The 15,970-nt window shown below is 39.6% G+C and overlaps 1 long non-coding RNA gene and 1 pseudogene across 2 annotated transcripts in view; one reads left to right on the plus strand and one right to left on the minus strand.

Annotated features, from left to right (window-relative positions):
- Positions 1-3,364: 3,364 nt before the first annotated feature.
- On the minus strand, positions 3,365-5,422 carry LOC100625937 (AP-3 complex subunit beta-2 pseudogene; annotated as a pseudogene).
- A 1,241-nt stretch (positions 5,423-6,663) lies between these two features.
- The window catches only part of LOC146402255 (uncharacterized), a 912,822-nt gene continuing 903,515 nt past the window's right edge, over positions 6,664-15,970 (plus strand). For both annotated transcript variants that reach the window (XR_014805845.1, XR_014805844.1), the window contains exon 1: positions 6,664-6,828. This is a non-coding gene — a long non-coding RNA (uncharacterized LOC146402255). The remainder of the gene's footprint in view (positions 6,829-15,970) is intronic.

The following is a 15,970-nucleotide window of genomic DNA, read 5'->3' on the forward strand; positions in this document are numbered from 1 at the left end:
TGAAAAGAAGAAATACTGATGAAAAGTACATGTGGAAATATTCTACCTCTCAACAAACAAATAAATACAAATCCAGTTTCAGTGTTAGAGACAAATGAGCAAATGTAAAAAATCACAACATTTAATATGAGATTGTTTACAGTAAATGGGAAGTTTTACCTGAAGGTGAGACAAAAACTGGAGTAATCTTATCAGAAGGTGTCACAAAATATGTCAAATTCAAACTCATTCTCATAACCAACCCTTAACACTTAACCCTATCGCAAATAAATCCTGAGAGTGCAACAAACCAAAGGAAAAAAAATCAAAAATAAAAAAAATTAAAATATCCACATTGTTTACATTGTAAAACCTTATTCAAGATATTGAACACTAGGAAATGACACATATAGTTGGAAAGAGAGGAATATACAAGTAAATTACAGCATGCTTTATATGAAGGAATATTATGCAAGGATTAAATTTGTCCTTGAAAAGTTTTGTAATATCATGGAAACATTTGTTTTACATTACATGAAAAGGCATATACTTTATACAATATTTAATATGACATCACAATTATTTATGGGTTGAAATATAAAGCATAAGAAAAGTATACCGAAAATGTTAATTTTTGTCAGTGACTATATCTGTTATTATGGGTACTTTTTTCCCCCTCTCTTTTTCTATTTTCTATATCCCATATATTTTCTCATGAGCACATATCAATTTTTAAAATGAATAAAAATAAATCTCATTGAAATTATTTTTAAGATGAGCCTTAGTGTTTGGAGAGCTTGTTGAGCGGGATGTATCATTTTATTAAAATCTAAAATAAACTAATCATCAGCACCTCCCCAAAATATGTGAAAGGTGTCATCCGAATAGCATGGATTACTTCTTCAGAAAACTAGATCGCATTCCTACTTCATTTTTATTTTAGAAAACTCACCTTTCAACCATCTACAACACGGGCCATCATTCATATCGAACTTAATTAGAAAACAGTTTGGAAGTTGGAGAAATTCCTAATTTAAATCAATTAAAGGGAAAGTTGTCAGGTTCGCTTTGGGTTTGCTTTTCTCTACTTTCACAGCAGGACTGAAGAGATCTGTCTTCCCCAATCTCCTTGCCTTCCTCCAGGATTATGTCATAGTGTTCGGTGTGTAAATCTAGGAACTCATGGTGGCAATTAGCATCTGAGACTCCTGCCACAGCCAGGAGAAGTTCGGGTGACAAACGGAGGCACCCCAGGATTTCGTGCTGAAAATTCTTTGATGGGTGCTTTCGTTCACAAATGACATACCTCTCGTTAGTGGGGCCAGGCAACCCTGTACTCTAGTCCTATTTCCGTTCGGTGTTGAGAGCTCTTCCTTCCCTCACTCATGCCCTAAATCCTATTGTGTCACAGTTAATCTAGTTATCAAATGGAAAAAGCATGCCAGATAGTGATTATTTAAGGAGCACATGCCTTTCACTGAGTAGATCATTATAGGTTCTTTGCCTCTCCCTTGCTAAAATAAGATTCCTTGCCTTATCTGTGGCCTGCCTGTATCCTTGCTGCCCTAAAATGTGTGCTTACTCTCCACTTAACTTTTATAGAACTACTTTCTGTATAGTAATTTCATCTTTGCCTTCATTCTAAAATCATTATCTGCCAAGCACAGGTGATAAAATATATTCTCTATAGTGATGATAGATAGATATATAGATAGACAGATAGATACATAGATAGATTTTTTTCCCCCTAAATTAGGGTATATGGTCGTTTATGCATCTGCCTTATCTCTAAGGCTGTGGTCCCTGAGAACAGGCACCGAATTTTAATCATTTTTAGTATCTCAAGATATAGATGGCTCTCAATTTATGACTTAGAATGAATGAACGAATGAATGAATGAATTAAAAAAATAATATGTGTTTTACATGACATTTGAGTGCAAAAGTAGTAGAAGATTTCAAAGTGGTGGAATTTCTTAAATCTTTTAATAATTTGAGAAAGTAATCTAGGATATTTGAAACTAGACATTCTTTAAAGTTCCAGAATGTAGTATGGTTTATACACGATTAAATCAAAATAAATTTCTAGGTAAGAGACTAGAAAGTCTGGACTGTATTATAGTGATGCACTCAGAATATTTAATGGAAAATTCTAGATAGAGGTTGGAAAACTCTGTTCAAACTTTCTCTATAGTCAAAATAGATGTGAATGTCAAAACAATTACCCAACAAATTAAGATGATTAGAAATTCTTTTCCCCTTACATGATTTTTATGTGTTCCTTTGTCTCCTATCAGTTTGTAAATCTCTTAAGGTCAGAAATTCCCCTCTTTTTTGATGTTCTAAAATTGTTTCTCCTACCTGTGTCTTAGTAGGTATTCATTTAGTTAATTGTTGTAAACTAGCTACTATAGAATAAAGAGGCTTCAGAGATCTTGGTTCTCTTGCTTTTGGTAGTTTCTTCTGGAACCTCAATTCCAGTTTACCAAGGTTCTTTCTGAAGGGCTGGTGTCATGTGGAAGAGCCCAGGGCAGACAAGGGGGACTGCTGAAACAAGAGGTGTCTAAGACATAACAATTTTAAACTCTGCTATGATTTAAAATGGTCACTTTTTTTTTTTTTTTCCCCTTTTTAGGGCCATAACTGTGGCATAGGGAAGTTCCCAAGCTAGGGGTCAAATTGGAGCTGCAGATGCTGGCCTACATCAAAGCCACAGCAAAGCCCAATGCCATATCTGAGCTGTATTCTGTATTGCTTGTGGCAGTGCTGGATCCTTAACCCACTGAGTGAGACCAGGGATTGAGCCTGCATGCTCATATACCAGCCGAGTTTACAGTCTGAGTCACAACGGGAACTCCAAGGTCAGACACTTTCTAAATGAAGAATTTCTAGGCTCACATGTAGATATTATGATTCAGTGTTCCTAAATCACTACCATTCAGAAATACACATTTTATTTATTTATTCTTTATTGAGATAAAATCGACAGAAAACATTACATTAGGTTCAGGTGTACAGAATAATGATATGATATTTGGATATGTTGCAAAGTGATCATGACAATAAGTCTAGCTAACATCCATCACGTATACAATATACTTTATAGCATATATTACAAAGACACTTTATTGAGGTTTTTCTACATTAATAGCTACAGAAAACTAGGAGGGTTGAAGAAAGCAGCTGCTGTTTCCTTCTGCACAGGTCATTAAGGAACTTGTGGGGAGGGGAATTGGGGGGGTGCCCTGGTAATGACCAGAGGGAGAGAGGACCACTGAGTGCTTTCTGGCATAAAGAATCTGATATGAGGGGAAGGGGGGCATCTAACAGCCTAGCTGTCATGAGGGAGGAAGAGGTAGAGCCACTGAGGTCACGGAGCTTGGAAATCATTGCGTCAGAGCCTGCATTACATCCTTTAAAAACATGGTACCCATCACCACCTTCTTACTGTTGACCATCAGCCGAGTGGCTCTGGTGGGTGCGGCATTCCAGGGTCAGCAAGACAAGTCTCCCACTGGTCACTGTCCTTGCTGCACTTACCGTGCACCCCACAAGGAACACAACCCAGGTTGGTCACATTCTGCACCGCTATGTGATCTTGTTCATGCCTGTCAGATTTCCCTGTTTCTAAACTCCTTCCCGTTCATGAACACAGAGCCCTCAGCTCTGCAGTGGCTGGTTGGGGACACAGACCCGTGGGGTTTGTGTTCACAGCTGGAAGCACAGCTGCCTAGGTTGAGTCACAGAAATTAATGCTCATTACCACAGCGACAGATTCTCTCAGTGCTAGGGGCTCGAATTCAGGATGCTGATGCCAGCAGGAAGTTCAGAGGATGCTTGCCTGTGGGCCCTTGACAGGATATTGGAGCTGGTGGAGAAGTGGACACACACAGCCACCACTTGGTAGTGCTAGGAGAAAGGATGGCTGCTGAAGGTGTAGCCCTCAGTCAGCCCCTTACCAGCTAAGAGGTGCAGCAGCTCCTGCTTCCCTACATTTGACACTGGATTCAGGAGTGAGGACACCAGTGGGAAGTCTTTGAGTGGCAGACCCTCTAAGTCAGCAGCCAGCCTGGTGGACACAGCTGTGGGAGGAGAGTTGGGCTGGACACTGGGAGGGGTGAAGTCCTCAAGATCAAGCAGGGAGATCTCCTTGGCTGCAGGGCATTTTTGCAGCTAGTATCTTTTGTTTTTTGAATTCTTCCAGGAGGCATGTTCCATGTGCCTTTCCTCAGACTCTGCTATCATCTCAGATTCGGATGATCTAGTGCTGGAATCCCTGCTATCATTGGGGGAGGAGGCTTTTTGCTGTCTGGCATTTTTTTCCTCTTCTTTGTCTTCCTCACCTCATCTTCCTTCTCACTCTGATCACTCCCACTGCTCCCTTTCTCCTCATCCTCATTCTGGTCTTCATTACTGGACTCATTGCTGACTCCCCAGAGCTGCTCTTACTACTGCTCTTACTGTACAATTCTCTCTCAGACTGGGAGAGCACTGCCTGCAGGCTCCGTAGGATCTGACTCCCCATCAGAATTTGTGTAGAAGGGTTCTTCCTTCCTCTTGTCTTGATGTGATCAATCGGTCCATTCAGATGCCTCCATGTTGTGCTCAGGTCAATGTGGGGCTTCCTCTGGAGAGTCTGGGAGCTTTGGCTAGCCTGTGGCCTTGCTTTTGAGCAGATGGTACAGTGAACCCACATGAAAAGTGATTCTGGTCTTTGAAGAATGATTCCAAGACTGAGGGTGGTCTGGGTGCCAGGAAGAGCTTCCTGATACGGTGGCCGAGGGTCCTGTAACACTCTGAAGGTACATAAGTGGCTGGGTGAAGTGTGTTTGGTCTCCTACATTGTAGTTCCGGTCATACTTGGCCAGATTCAGTACATACAGGGTCAGCAGTTTGGTTCGATTACAGTGGTCGGGTAAAGTTTGATGACCAGGTTGATGACCTGCAGCTTGGTGATGTCTTCCTCTGCTGTGAAGGACTTGGCTGTTTTTCTCAGGATGTCAGGTGCATTCCTATGGTCATGCTCACAGTTCTCACCGATGAGCCTCAGAATGCTGGCTCAGGCCATGGACACCTGGATGTCCTCTGTGAGCTTTGCCAAGTGCTTGATGATCTCATGGTGTGCTTCACGCATCTGCAACAGCTTCTTCATGATGGCCACTGACTCTGTGACCTCAAGCTAATCACAGTGGAATAGAAACTGCACCAGGTCTTTGAAGCAGATGTCACTGACTCAGCCTCTCTTAGTTGAATAGTATCCAGGGGCTTGGACCATGGCTGCCACAAAGTCCTTATCTCACTGTGGATGTAGGTTTGGGATTTCTGTAGGAAAATATGGGTGTTAGTCTCATTTGCCAGGTTGGTCAGTGCTTCCACCTTCAGGATTTTATCTGAGTGGGGTTGAAAGGCCTCACGTAGAAACTCTTCTAGTAGGGCTCAATCATACCTGGGTCCTGGGTCACCACATTTGCACGTCACTTTGGGGAGAGCATGCATCAGGTACTTGGGCCCCTCAGTTGTGGAAACGGGCAGCAGGTGGTGTGAAAAGGGAGGTGGGCCAAGTAGAGGGAGGAAAGGATTGTGGGGGGGGGGCATCAGGAGGTAGAGGACATCAGTGGGGGGATGGGAAAACTGGGGTCAGTGCAGGGTTAGGTGAGCTAGGGTAGGGAGGTTGGAGGAGATGTGACGTACTCAGAGTCCTGGGGAAGGCTTTTTTAATTTTGTTTTTGTGTTGTTTAATTTATTTATTTTTAGCACAGAATATTTTATTCAACAATTTCCAGTGCAAAGATATGCCTTTAGGCAAAACAGCTTCCTTAAAGGAAGCACTTTTTTTTTCTTTTTAGGGCCACACCTGCAGCCTATGGAAGTGCCCAGGCTAGGGGCCAAATCAGAGCTACAGCTGATGGCCTACACCACAGCCACTAACAACAGTGGATCCAAGCTGCAACTGCAACAATGCCGGATCCTTAACCCCGTGATGGAGGCCAGGGATCAAACCTGCATCCTCACAGAGACTACACTGGATTCTTAACAGGCTGAGTCCCCACTGGAACTCCAAAGGAAGCCTCTGGAATCAGAAGTTGCTGGCAGCTGACACAGAGAACAATGGGCAGGGCTGGACTGGAGGAAGCAGAGGGGACCAGGAGGGCCTCAGGTTCCAGGAATCACACCCAGCACTGATCAAGGTACATAAAAGACGGTCTGTCAGCAATGTCCAGCCTCCTTCACTGTGACAAGAAAAATGAATTTAGTCCTACAAGTCTGTGAAAACTCGCGGATAACATTGAGTCTCTCCTAGATCATTAGGTTAACCAGGAAAATGGAAAGGACCTGTGCTAATTCCTCATTTACCCCATTCCCACAGGTAGATTTAATATACCCAGTAAACTAGGATCCCCCAGCAGAACCTACAGAAATTATTTTCTAACGATTTTTATAAATATTGAAATCTTTTCTTCAGTCTCTGCAGAATGTGAATAGTTTTCAGGTCCATGGTGGATGAAGACTCAAAGCTCTGACTGGGTCCGATAAGAAGGGGTCATTTTTTGAAATTTAATACGCCTGCTGGTCATTGTATTCACCGCTGAAGATCTTAGTGTGGAACAAGTCCCACGTGCAGTGCGTGGGAGGCGGGGCAAGGGGCGGAGCCTAGAGGTAAAAAGGCGATGGCGCGTCTCGGCTGGGGGTCGCCGGCTGGAGAGTTTGGAGGTCGTGCTTTCAGCCCTCCCGCCCTTAGAGCGTGTTAACTAGACCTCTGCTTCTCAGGCTAGGTTTTGAGACCAGTAAATGAGCCTCGTTCAAGTTATGTGTAGACACTGCTGGCGTCACCACCTGTGCCTTGAGCTGGGTAAGTGGCCTTCGCGCCTTTTTTTAAATTTCTTAGTTCGTGTCTTGAGGATGCGCTCCCCTGTTGGTTTTTAAAATGAGATGTTTTGGGAACTTGTCTCTCGGGTGCAGGTCTTAAAAGTCGGGGTGCTAGGTGTCGGGTTCAAACCCTTCGTTCCTCAAGGAGACTGGTTCGACTTAGGACTGGTGTTCCCTCGCTGTGTGGGGCACAGGCACCACGGGTGGCGTGTGGGCTTTACAGAGAGGTTGTGTTTCAGACACTAGTAGCTGCTTGGCCAGGGCCTTTGCTCATTGGCTGGAGCTGTAGGAGTCACTCAGACTCTGTTCTTACGGTTTTTCTCAGAGGAAGTTGTTCCATGTGTAGTTGGAGTTTCAGTGTGTTTGTGTGAGGAGGTGCGTTCCGGATCCCCCTGGGGTGTCTTGGAGTCAAGACAGCGCTGGAAGGCAGGCGTCTGCGATCTGGGTGCCCTCTTGGTTGGGGGAGGGGCCGACCCATTTTAAACAAGCTCCAGCTGTTCCTTCTGTGTAGGTGGTTCACAGGCCATGAGCTAAGAAACTGCAATGAGCAGTAGCACTACTTCCACCCCTCCTGCCCCTCGTCTAATAGGTCAGGTCATTATACCCCCTTTTGGACGCATATCCATAAGGTAGGGTGTGGTTTTGCCCAGGTGATGTTGGTAAACATCGGAGCGAGATGCTCAATATGAAGCTTTAGTCTTCGTTCCAAAGAATTTTCTTGGGCGTTATGTTTCTGTTTTCTCATAGTGGACACCTACACTCCCATCACAGTAACAGTCCATGTCCCAATTTAAAACATTCAGGCATTACCTAAATAGGTAAAGCAGCGATGAATTTTGCTGTTTCCCTTTGGAATCTCTTCTCAGCTTATGCTAAGCTTGTGGGCTTGTGGCAAGTTTTAATGCTCCAACAATGAGCTTGAGAAGGGTCTAGAGGCACAGGGACTCTCCGTGTCTTGGTGCTGAGGTGACAGAAGTCACAAGTAGCAAATGAAGAAGAGATTGTGTTTTAAATACAGCACCTATATGTTGTATATTTGTAAATGCATGGAATTTTTTTTTTTTTTTTTTGGAAAAACATGCACATCTGGCTACATCCAGGGGGAAGAATTAGACATAAGTGGTCTTTAGTCAAAGTGGCCTTTTTTTAATTATAGTAGTTTGCTGTCAGTGTTTTTGTCAAGATTTAAGTTGATTTTGTCTTATAATTGCCACATTTTCAAGTACATCCTGAATGTATAAAGTTGTCAATAATAATGCCTAATACTTTACCTATATGTAGGTTAATAATAACAGATTATAACAAAAGGTGTTTCTTATCACAAGAACTTTTTTTTTTTTTTTTTTTTTTTTTTAAGAAAAGGTGAAAGGTTTACAATGAAAGATTCTCTCAAGGTGTGTTTAGGCAGAAAGCTCTCCAGTTACGATAAAGCAATCCCTATTTAAGTCTGTTTCAAGAATATATCCCAAGAAATTTTCTAGGAGCAATTTTGAAAGAGGGATTCCCCCCCCCCCACCATGTGTCATCTGAAAGGTGGTTAGCTCTGGTCTGAAGTACAGAATCTCTGAATGGCTCAGCGTTATGTACAAATGTATGGATAGATGAATGTCTGGGGTATGTGAATATATTACTAAGTTGTTAGAAAATAAATCATCTTGACAGAGGTAATGCCATATGCGCATATACATGATATGACGTCCCTGTGTTTCTTCACAGTGGGACACTTTCTTAGCTGGGATTTACCTGGCAAATGGCAGTTGATACCAGAAGAATGCAATATAAACATTATGAGGCATGGAAGAGAGATACAGAGAAGATGCTGAGCATGGCATATAGGTTAAAGCTGTAGGTCTAAACCTTGGCTGGACATTATGATTGCCTAGGATCCTTTTAAAAAGACGTAGTGGTGACCCACGCTCATAGATTCTGATTTAATGGCTTGAGATGGAACTTAGGGTAATATTAGTTTTGAAAGCTCCCCATTTGATTCTTCTGTGCAAGCAGGATTGAGAAATCGCTAGAGTAGAGCAAAAGAATCCATAGTGGTGGGTGGTGAAGTGTATTGGTAGAACAAGTGTGGGTGGCAATCAATTGATTTAACATTGTAAACCTGAAGCATATTTTGATCAGTTGTAAGATCAGGCCTAGGTAATGCTAGTAAGGATTCTGAAACAAACCAGCTGTAGGGCACAGCAGGGCAGCAGAATAATTTGAGACACATTAAAATGAAGAAAAACCAGACTAGAATAAAGATTGTTTATTCTAGGACCTGACCAGGGCCGTTTCTGGTAATTTTCTATTTCGTTGAATCAAAGACTACTCTAATGTAGGTGTCTGTCTTAAACTTCTCACTGCAGGCTGAACATAAATAGATGGGAACATACATGCAGTAATTTCCATGCTCAAGTATTTTGTCTATACAGGCTAACCAATGCTCAGTGAGATCCTAATTTGGTAATCAGACCTACGAATAATTGATGCTAAATGATTCTGTCTTCATTATTGAAAGCACAGCCTTAAACTGTCATGCAGGTGTTACCCTTCTACTATTCTGTATTTAAACTATGTTTCCCACCTGTTTTGCCCTGGTCTTCCCGGGTCCATCCATCTCTTCTTGCTCTCTTCCACTCTTCTGTTGAGTGGGAAAGCTACATTTGGGGCCTCACTGGCTGGACATAGCAGACAGTATGTATGCCTGTCTTGCTGATTCAGGTGTCTAAATGCATGAGGATCTTAGAAATGTTTGCTATGGTTAGCAAAATAAACATATACGTAAAGAATTTGCTAGGTCCCAGAAACGTACATGCTATTCACAACTTGGATGATTTTTTTTCCTATTATTAAATAAAGGTACAATGAACTTGAAAGATTTTGATTTTTCTAATCCTTTTTATACATCCTCATTTATTCTGTAGAGTATGATATTTAAACATTCATCCTTTTTTTTTGTTTGCTTCTTTGTTTTTAACTTTACTCTTTTTTTGAAAAGCCAGCATGAGGCTTTTGGATTATTTTGTGTGTGTGTGTGTGTGGTTGGTAAATTATAATGTTAACATTGTGATGACAATTTACAAGATACTAACAAAATAAATTGAATTTTTGACTTAGAAGGCTTTTATTTTCAGGAACAAAGTGAGTTTTATCAGAGGTCAGTGATTTTTCATCTGGAAAAATTCAGTGTATTTTTTTCTAGGATTATGTTGAGTATTGTCACTAAGTTAACTATCTTTATTCAGTCTGCTAAAAAAAAATTTAAAATACTGAGAGTGTAGATGTGCATGTTTGGAGGAGGAGGAATTAAGTAGTTTTAAAGTAATAAAAATAAAGATATATAAATGTTTTTTCCCTTTATCATAGAGTTACAAAGTTGTTTGTGATAGCCGCTTATAATAAATTTTAAACTTGAAAATGCTGAGCTTGGTTCACACAACCCTATGTGTTTTCTTCTCTGCAGTTTCATCTGAAAATGTATCTAGAGAGAAAACTAGGTAATTTCTTTTCCTAAGGGAATAATGATTACTGCAAATCCTTTCCAAGAATCTCACTGAGTTTTCTTGTATTTGAAGATAATTTTCAAAGTTATATCTAATACCTGTCTGTTAAATACAGTTTCTGTGATTTTTTTATTGAATTCTCTACTGAAAGTCATTCTTATTAAATAACTGTATTATTAAAATAATTAAGTGTTTTAGTCTCAAAACCTAGGGTGCGCTTGAGAAATTTTTATGGTTTTATTTAAGAAAGATAACCTGTATTTAATTGAGGCAATAAAAAACATTATTGGAATTTAAGGTGAGCCAGTGATGGTCAGCATATGATGCTTGGTTGTAAGAAATTTGTATTTTCAATCTAGAACAGATAGTAGCACATGTTTGACACCCAACAAATAGAATGTAAAGAAGAAAGGAAGGAGAAAGAGTTGTACTCTCACTTTCTACTTGAGATAGATTTTTGTCCCCCCAAAAATGCTTCTCTGAAGCTTATTATATGTACCTATATAATAAGGCTGTATTGTCCAAAGTTTTTATTATATTTTACTGGAATTGCAGTTTTTTGCAGATACTTTGTGGTATCAGATATAAAGAAAAAGGGAATCTAAAAAGTCTTTTCTATCTTGTTTCTGTGGTCATTAGAGAATAGTAATTTTATTTTGAGAAGTGAGAATAAATATGATCTCTGTCAATTAGGGGGAGAGAGAGAGAATATATACAGTAGTTTCGCATGTAAGCTGGGTTATTTCTGGATGACAAAAACCTAAATAGGTAAATTCTTTTTTTTTTTTTCTTCTTTTTTTTAAATTTTATTTTATTATTTTTTTTTAATTTTCCCACTGTACAGCAAGGGGGTCAGGTTATCCTTAGATGTATACATTGCAGTTACAGTTTTTTCCCCTAAATAGGTAAATTCTAATAGTACCACCGAGCACATAACTGCATTGTAAAAGTTTGGAGAATCAGTTGAGTTGTCTGTTTATCCAACTCTTTTATTTTTTTCCCTTGGACTTAAAAGCTGGACTAGGGGATATCATGAAAACAGACATTTTCATGAAGATTACAAAAAGATTTAGATAAGAAATATATAAGCAAATGAAAAATCAAATTGTGTTTCTAAATCAATAAAAGCAGTAACAAGAAAAGTTCCAAATACAGATAAATGGAGTTCTATTTCTTGCCTTCAATCAAGTATGCTGTCTGTACAGTTTAAGGAGCCTCTCATTTTATTTGGACTGGTTTATCAATTTATAATAGAATGTGGGATTTAGATTGGGTCTACAGAATGCTATGAGTATGATGGATGAAAAGCTACTTCATACATCAGGAAAGTCTGAAATTTAGAGCTTTTTCCTCTTCCTCAATTACTTGTTGTTTTATCTATTTATTGTACTAGTATGGACTCAAGGCGTCCTAATAGTTCAGTGGATTATAATCTAATATAATCATGATATATTTTGATGCTCTAATTTTCAGAGAGAGGGAGCCTCATCATTTTGCTTCTTTGACCTTTTGACAAGTCTCCATTATTTCCTGTGTCTTCACTTATAGCTTAAGTACTATTGTGACTTCATGTATGGCATAAGACCTCACTGTGGTGCATATATACTTCAATTGCCATCTTTACTGGCCTTTATAATACTATCACACTTCCAAGTATATTTTAAACCTCATAATACATTGTCATTTTTTACTACACACATTCGTTGAATGTTACAGAGATTCGTATTACAATGAGCTACATGTTTATAATGTCAGGTGTCTTTAATTGCTTTCTGTAAATACCTATTTCCATCTGGTATTTTCCTTTTGCCTAAAGGACCTTGGAGTGTTTTTTTTTTTTTTTTTTTTTTTTTTTTTGTAGCACAAGTGATAGATGCGTTTAGCTTAGGTGCCTAAGAAAGTCTTTATTTCGTCTCTGTTTTTGAACACTTACTTTACCAAGTTGTCAATTCTAGGTTGATGGTGTTTTCTTTTAGGAGAGTAGTTGCTCCACTTTCCTCTGACTTGCATTGCTTCTAATGAGAAATCTATTATTCTTAGCTTCATTCTCTTATTCGAAACACATCACTTTTCTCCAGCTGCTTTTAAGACTCTGTCACTGTCTTTAAGCAATTTGTTGAAAATGTGCTTTCATGTTGTTTTCCTCATGTTTTTGGTACTTGGGATTTGTTGAGCTTCTTGGATCCATGGGATTATAATTGTCATCACACCTGGAAAAATATCAACCGTTACTTTTTAAGTATTTTTTTCTTACTCGCTACCCCAAGTTGTTTTCCTTTGACTCCAGGTACACATGGGGCTGTTCACTTGAAGTTGTCCCCCAGCTCACTGATGATAAATTTTTTTCACAGCCTTTATATTCTTTGTTTTATTTTGGGTGGATTCTGTTGCTATGTGTGTAGGTTCACCAGTCTACTGTTCTGAAAAACCTCCTGTTTTCTTTTTAAAAATTTTTAATAATTTTTATTTTTTCTATTATAGTGTTTACAGTGTTCTTCCGTACAGCAAAGTGACAGTCACTCACACACTCACACACATATCTATACATAAACATTCCGTTTCTCACATTATCCTCCATCATGCTCATCACAAGTGACTAGATAACAGTTCCCAGTGCTATACAGCAGGATCTCATTGCTAATCCATTCCAAAGGCAATAGTTTACATCTATTAACCCCAGATTCCCAGTGCATTCCACTCCTCCCTCGCCTCCTTGGCAACCACGGCAACCACAAGTCTTGTCTCCAAGTCCATGAGTTTCTTTTCTGTGCAAAGGTTCATCTGTGCCATATATTAGATTCCAGATATAAATGATATCCTATGGTGTTTGTCTTTTTCTGACTTTTTTCACTTACTATGAGTCTCTCGTGGCAAATGACATTTAGTTTGTTCCTTTTTATGGCTGAGTGGTATTCCTTTGTGTGTGTGTCTGTGTGTATATATACACACATCACGTCTTAATACATTGATCTGGTGATGTGCATTTAGGATGTTTCCATGTCTTGGCTATTGTGAATAGTGCTACAGTGAACATACAGGTGCATGTGTCTTTTTCAAGGGAAGTTTTGACCGTATATATGTCGAAGAGTGTGATTGCTGGGTCATGTGTGAGTTGTATATTTAGTTTTCTGAGGTACATGCCATACGGTTTTCCATAGTGGTTGTACCAGTGTACATTCCCACCAGTAGGGTAGGAGGATTCCCTTTTCTCCACATCCTCTCCAGCATTTGTTATTTGTGGACTTATTAATGATGGCCATTCTGACCTCCTCTGTTTTCAGTCTGAGCAAGTGTGTTGTGTCAGACACTGTAGTTTTCACACCCAGAAATTGAAATTTGGGGATACTATTCATGTATCTACCTAACATGGTTGGTGTTCCCCCTTTCTTGTTGGAATATGGAAACAGAATACTAACAATTTTAATGTCCTTGCTGAAGAATTCTTTTATCTGGATCATTTCTCAATTTGTTTATATTGTTTTTTTTTTTTTTTTGCTCCTCTTTATGGCTCATACTTTGCTGTTTCTTTACTTTCCTTCTAGTTTTTGATGGATGCCAGACATTTTAACTTTGCTGTAGCTGAAAATTTCTGTATATCTATAAATATTCTTGAGGTGTGTTCTGGAACATAGTATCTGGAACTCAGTTGTGTTACTCAGGGAGAAACCCTTTTGAGATGGATTCTCAGCTCAGTTAAGTAGCATTAGATGAGACTAATGTAACTGCTTTTTTCTACTACTGAGATAGTACTGAATTTTCTGAGTACTTAATTTGATTCTCTGTGAATTATGTTTTTTTTTTTTTTCTTTCAGGTTGCATAATCCTTTCCTTGCCTTCAAGCTGTTTGTCTTGCACATGTGTTTATAAGTCCTGTGATGAACATTTGAGGAAATTCTCTGCTTAGGGCCATTGTTTGGTTTCTGTGCAGGTCCTATCTCTCCTGCATCGTGACGTGCAAACCTTTCCCATCTTGACCTTGTTTTAATTACCTCCTATTTACTCCACTGATGAGGATGTGATTTCCACCCTAGGATTATGGAAGTAACCAAACGCATGTCACCCAACACTGGCTGAATGAGATTGACCATAGTCACATATATTATTAGTTACGCATGCTCGCAGCCTAGGGGAGGAGGACACGTGGAGGTGGCACTCGCGAACAGTGAGAAACCAAAGACTGTGGAAGACAGGCTTTGTAGCGCTAAAGCGTGTGGTAACCTTAGTTCCTGCAGCAGGCTGTGATTGACCTACTTAAGAGTTCCATGAGCTGTTAGGAACCTGAAAACTTCTACTCAAAGGCAAGCAAAAACTGTTCCTGGTAAGGAAGGTTGTTTGGCTGGGGACCTATTGACCAGAGCAGAAGTGGGAGGGGAACTTGTGTTCTACACGAGTTAAGGCTCTCTTGGATTTACCAGGTGTGAAGGCAGCACATAATACTGGATGTTAATTTTAGGCTTTGCCCCACACCCCCCAAATGCCAGTCTCCATCCCCTCAGCTCAGTGAGATTGTTAGGCTATGACAGATTGTTCCCTCGTAGTGTCCCAGAAACCCTCACTAGGCCATAACCAGTGGGAAATCAGTGAATTTACCTCTCAAGTATATCTGTCCTGGGCTGCCTAATGTGCGTGGTTGGAAGACGTTATTTCATAGATTGTCTGTGTTACTGTTGTTCTTAGTGGAATGATAAGTTTAGTACCTGCTACTCCATCTTGGCCTTAGCTTACATTGTAGAGAACTTGGGCAGGATATGCATGATAAATTGAGGTTTAATGGAAAGCTTATCATTATTAAACAAATGATAATTATTTGATGAACAAGAGGGAGATTTCAGCAGGATTGCTTTTAAAAGGCTCCCTCTTCTTGTAGAATTCTGTAAATGGTATGACTGTAGTTTGACTGAGGGGGGGAAGGGTATAAAGTGAAAAACATCAAGAGTAAATCACAACAGTAAGCTATAATCTTACCTTTAGCGTTCTCCTGACTTTTATTAATGTATTTGAATCTGGAAGCTCAAAGTGAAGAAATATCCAGGCATTTGGTTTTGAATAAGTGGGCTCTTTTAATATCAGTTCCAGCATCAAAAATTGCAATACGGGGATAACATCCACATCAATGATTTGTTGCAAAGACAGGATAGAAAACCTATATAAGCACTTGACACAAGATTTTACACACAATATGTGCTCAATAAATACCATTTCCCCTTAAGCCACTTTGATGAATTCTTAGGGAGTTTCCTTTTTTAAAGTTTTCCCATCTTCTCTGTGTAAAGTAAAGTTATTTTACCAACTATCTGGTTCCATTTTGTTTTTGCCATTTCCTTTTTCTATTTCCTCACTCAGGGAGACTATAAGCCATGCTATGTCCATAAGCAAGTAAATACAAAAAAAAAAAAAAAAAAAAAAAACCAAAAAAACCCTCAGCCTCCCCAGCAAAGAACATTTTTGGCAAACATTCTTCACTTAGAGGAAGTGTCAGAATTTCAAAGCCTCTCCAAGGAGGTCAGCAAACATATCTAAGGAAAGGTAATGGAGTGATGATGAGTCCTTTTCAAGGCAGTGAGAGGATTCTTGAGAAAGAAAGTCAGACTGAGTCACTGGCTTATCTTAAAAGACCTTAAGCAGCAGAAA

This window comes from Sus scrofa, chromosome 6, assembly GCF_054392235.1.
Source record: "Sus scrofa isolate SSC_HxYL_T2T_F1_AM1 chromosome 6, Sscrofa_HxYL_maternal_Yorkshire_Landrace_v2.0, whole genome shotgun sequence".
Classification (NCBI taxonomy): Eukaryota; Metazoa; Chordata; class Mammalia; order Artiodactyla; family Suidae; genus Sus; species Sus scrofa.